Below are 5,652 nucleotides of genomic sequence, written 5' to 3'. Positions count from 1 at the left end.
GGGGTGGCTCACTGGCCTGACTGGCAAGGTGGGGCCAGTTGTTGGCAGAATGCTCAGTCCCTCTAACCATGGGACTCTCCCAAGTTCAGCTTCTAGGGTAGCTTATGATAATATACTTTCTCTAACACCTATATTCTAAAAGATATTTCATAAAATAACCTTCCTCTAATTTTGAAATCTGCAACATTTCAGCAGGTCGTTTTAGACATTCAGAGGCTAAACCTTTTAGATTCTGGTTCTGAAGGCATGTGGGTGCCCTCAGCGTCAATAGCAGCAGCTAATATTTCCCAAAGCTTTTCCATGCACCAGGCCATGAGAAGGGCAAAAACTGTTGTGATTCTGTTGAAGCAATGCCCACTACCCCTTCAGTCCCACCTTGAAAATGTAACAAGGCAACTGGGAAACTATCTTCAACATCAGTGCTTTTTTTCATTTTGCTTCTCTTGATTTTTACATCTTATAAAACTGAGACTCCACCTATATTTGTTCTTTCATCCAATGCACATTGGCTTCTGACCTCACCCCTGAAACGGCTTTTCCAGAGGTCTGCAGTAACCTCCTGAGACCACATCCCAAGTGATTCTTTTCAGTTTTTTTATTACGTGACCTTTCCATGGAGCTTGACCCCAGTGAATAACTTCCCTTCTTGAATCTCCTCCTTCTTGAAACTCTTCTCTCTTGGATTTCGAACTTGGATGACAGAGTGAGAAAGGCCTGGCATGTTTGCTCTGGACTGGGTAACCCAATGGAGCTATGTGGATTTTCTGCACAAATTTGGGATGTAAACACACCCAGTGGGGCTTCTGCCCAGAAGATTGTAGCTAGGCTGGGCTGGAGGTAGGGAAAGCAGGGAGGAGGCTACATGTTGGTGGGAGGAGGCTGATAGAGCCTGAACCAGGGGAGTCAGTGAGCCTTAGGAGAGAGCAGGTAGATTCTAGATACTTAGGAGAGCCACTGTCACAGAGCTTTGTAAAGGGACTTTGGATGGAGTGGGCACTGGGGGAGGACAGAAAGGAAAATAGAGGCGCTGAAGATGTGTCCAGGCTTCTCCGGGGGTAGTTAGTAATGCCATTGACACAAGTCAACTGATGTATTTCTGTGTTTTTGCTGAGTTCTTCTTCGTTTTTGACTTTTCTTGGGTACATGAATTTCCAGAAGTATCTGTTCCAGGGGCAACTGGCAACTGAGAGGGCTGTGAGGCATGGGAGGGCAGGTGGGGCACAGGCAGCTCCACTGCACGCCACCCCTCCAGCAGGAGTGGTTTCTTTATATGTACCAGGGATATTTCTGCATTGAACTCTAGACCATGTGGAACTTGGTTTTTAGCAGGTCAAATGCCAGGCACAATTTTCTAGATGGGCCAGATGCAACCACACTCAGGAACCATACTTCATTAAAGTGTGTATGGACCCAGGTTCTCTTCCTTCACAATTTTGTGAGTACAAATGAGGTTGGACATTAACATCACATATCTGAGAAGGCTGGGTCTCACTTAAAAAAACAAAAACAAAAACAGTTTTTTGGTTTTTTTTTTTTTTTTTTTTTTTTGAGACGGAGTCTCGCTCTGTCCCCCTGGTTGGAGTGCAATGGCGCGATCTCAGCTCACTGCAAGCTCCGCCTCCCGGGTTCCCGCCATTCTCCTGCCTCAGCCTCCTGAGTAGCTGGGACTATAGGCGCCTGCCAGCGCGCCCGGCTAATTTTTTGTATTTTTTTTTTTTTTAGTAGAGATGGGGTTTCACCGTGGTCTCGATCTCCTGACGTTGTGATCCGCCCGCCTCGGCCTCCCAAAGTGCTGGGATTACAGGCGTGAGCCACCGCGCCCGGCCAAAAGAAACAGTTTTATTGATATATAATTCACATCATAGATTTCACCCTTCTAAAGTTTATGGTTCAGTGGTTTTTGATATATTCATAGAATTGTGCAACCATCACCACTTCAAAATTTTAGAACATTTTCACCACTCTTCTCTCTCTTCTCTCCCACAAAACTCTGTACTCATTAGAAGTCATGCCTTACTCTTTCCTGGCAACCTTGTATCTACTTTTTGTCTCTACAGAATTGTCTATTCTGAGCATTTACTATAAATGGAACCATAAAACATGTGGCTTTTTGTGTCTGGCTTCTTATACTTAGCATAATGATTTAAAAGTTCACCCGTGTTGTAGCATGTATCAGCAATACATCATTCATTATGATTGCTGAATAATAATCCATTTTATGGATATATCACTTTTTGTTTGTCTATTCATTCATTGATGGATACTTGGGTTGTTTCCATTTTTTTGCTATCATGAATAATGCTGGCATGAACATTTGTATACAAGTCTTTGTGTGGACATATATTTCATTTCTCTTGGAGAGACACCTGGGGGTGGAATTGCTAGGCTATTATGGTAACTGTATCTTTACATTAACCAATATTGAAGAACTGACACGTGGGCTGCATCTTTTTTCTGATCCCATCAGTAATGCATGAGAGTTCCAATTTCTCCACATCCTCACCAACACTGTTATTGTCTGTCTTTTTTATTTCAGTGCATATGAAGCGGTATGTCATTGTGGTTTTGATTTGTATTTCCTTAATGATTAATGGTGTTGAGCATCTTTCCATGTGTGTATCGGTCATTTGTGTATCCTCTTTGGAGAAATGTCTATTTAAATCATTTGCTTATTTTAAAATTGGGTTATCCTTTTATTGTTGACTTGTAAGAGTTATTTATTCTGGACTCCAGTCCCTTATCAGATCTATGACTTGCAAATATCTTCTCCCATTTTGTGGCTGTCTTTTCACTTTCTTGATTGTGTGCTTTAAAGCACAAAAGATTTTTATTTTGAAGATGTGCAATTTACATTTTTTTCTTTTATTGCCTGTGATTTCAGTATTTATCTAAGAAACCATTGCCTAATTTAAGGTATAAAGATTTATTCCCAGGTTTTCTCCTAAGAGTTCCATAGTTTTAACTCTTGTATGTAAGACTGTGACCCATATTGAGTTAATTTTTGTATGTCGTTTGAAATAGGAGTCCAACTTCATTCTTTTGCAGGTGAATATCCAGTTGTCCCAGCACCACTTATTGAAAAGACTATTCATCTCCCATGTGATTGTCTAGGTTTGTCTAAATCAATTGGCCATAAAAGTAAGGATTTCTGTTCATAATTTAATAAAAATTTAGTTCTATTCCATTAAACTACGTGTCTAGCCTTTTCTAGTGCCATGCGGTCTTAATTACTATAGCTTTGCATTAAGTTCTGAAATTGGGAAACTTGAGTCCTCTAATTTTGTTGTAAGATTGTTTTGGCTATTCTGGATCCCTTGCATTTTTATATGAATTGTAGGGTCAGTTTGTCCATTTCTACATAGAAGCCAGATGACATTTTTGAGAGGATAGTGTTGAATCTGTGTATCAATTTGGGAAATGTTGCCATCTTAATACTTAAGTCTTCTGATTCATGAAGATGGCATGTCTTTCCACTTATTTAGGCCTTCTTTAATTTCTTATCATGATATCTTATAATTTTTAGTGTGTAAGACTTGCATTTTCTTTGCAAGTGCCAAATGCTACTGATTAGAAGTACACTGGAAAAATCTTTCGGTTGCTATACCCTTTTCTGGCTTTTATTACTGTTTTTAATTGACACATAATAACTATATATTTATGGGATACAGTGTGATTATGAAGCCTTGCACCTATGTTGTTTATGTCAAGTATTTTTTCTTCTAGATGCTATTGTAAGTTGTTTCCTTGATTTCATCTTCAGATTATTCATCACTAGTATATAGAAAAACAATTGATTTTTTTAATATTGACCTTGTATCCTGCGACTTTACTGTACTTGTTTATGGGTTCTGAAAGCGTTTTTTGTGGATTTTCCAGATAAGAGATCATAGCATCTGTGAATAGAGATCGTTTCATTTACTAACCATTATTTTTGCTAAATGAATCAATAAGTAAGAGCAGTGGGAGTAAGACATGCAGTCTAGACAGTCTCTAGAAGGTGGCCTTGAGAAGGCCAGCAGTGATCAGCAGTGGATGAGAACAGGTTTAGGACTGTGAGACAGGAGTGGGGTTGAGGCAGGGAAAGTGAGGAGGAATGATAGGCAGGTACAAGGTAGAATCGAGTGAGTGGTAGATCAGGAAATCCTAGACAACAGGTTGGTGGCTCAGTCATTTGTATTACCCTTTCAGCATGCTGGGTGCCTCTCCTGGAACACATTTAAAGGATCCAAAGGACTCCTTCCAGCAGTGCCATCGTAGCAGGAAAAAGACGTAAGTGTAAGCCATTCTTGTTGGCTTTATACAGCCAGGATAGGCTGTGAAGTAGGCAAAGGGCAGAAGAGGAGAGGGAACTGACATTTATCATCTAGTATGTGCCAACATTTTGCATATATTGTTTAGTTTAACCCTTACAGTACTCCTACTTTTGCAAATGTGAATCTGGTGTTTGTTTTGTATAATATTCAGAAAATGCATGATATTTATGTAGTGGTAGCTGCCATCACACTGTTGACCATTTCTCCATCCATGAGGCAGCTGTCCTCTCTATTATAAGGAGCTCATTTCTCAATTAGTTCTTTGAAAACTGAAAAGCATGTAGATCTAGAGCAATATCCTGCATTAGTGATTCTTAACCAGGAGTGTGTTAGGAGAAAACTCCCCAGTAGTTTCTTGTATTTCTGCATATATGAGCAGGGCCACTGCACTTTTGTTCTAGTTGTCTTTTTATTTATTTTATTTTATTTGTTTATTTTTTGAGACGGAGTCTCGCTCTGTCACCAGGCTGTAGTGTAGTGGCACAATCTCTGCTCACTGCAACCTCTGCCTCCCAGATTTAAGCGATTCTCCTGTCTCAGCCTCCCCAGTAACTGGGACTACAGGTGCACGCCACCACGCCCAGCTAATTTTTGTATTTTTAGTAGAGACGGGGTTTCACCATGTTGGCCAGGATGGTTTCAATCTCTTGATCTCGTGATCCACCCACCTCAGCCTCCCAAAGTGCTGGGATTACAGGCTTGAGCCACCACTCCCAGCAGCCCCTGCCCTTTTTTTTTAAGATGGAGTCTCACCCTGTCACTCAGGCTGGAGTGCAATGGTGCGATCTCAGCTCACTGCAACCTCCGCCTCCTGGGTTCAAGCAATTTTCTTGCCTTGGCCTCCTGAGTAGCTGGAATTACAGGCGTGCACCACCATGCCCAGCTAATTTTTGTGTTTTTAGTAGAGAAGGGTTTTACCATGTTGGGTTCACCTGGTTTTACCAGGCTGGTCTCCAACTCCTGACCTCAGGTGATAGACCCACCTCGGCCTCCCAAAGTACTGGGATTACAGGCGTGAACCACTGTGCCCAGACTAGTTCTAGTTATCTTTTCAACAATTTTTTCAAGAAGATTACAAAGGAAATCATCTTGGCAGACAAAAATAAGAGTCCCCCCTCCAGGGAAGAGAGATTTGCTTACTGTGTATGATAATAAAGATAATGTTGGCCAGGCACAGTGGTTCATGCCTGTAATCCCAGCACTTTGGAAGTCTGAGGCAGGCAGGTCACTTGAGCCCAGGAGTTCAAGATCAGCCTGGACAACATAATGAGACTCCATCTCTACAGGAAAAAAAAGTTAGCCGGGCATGGTGGCGTGCGTGTGTGGTCCCAGCTACTTT

The sequence above is a fragment of the Papio anubis genome, chromosome 15, assembly GCF_008728515.1.
Source record: "Papio anubis isolate 15944 chromosome 15, Panubis1.0, whole genome shotgun sequence".
Lineage (NCBI taxonomy): Eukaryota > Metazoa > Chordata > Mammalia > Primates > Cercopithecidae > Papio > Papio anubis.
The sequence above is the reverse complement of the archived record's forward strand: the minus strand, read 5'-3'. Positions refer to the sequence as shown.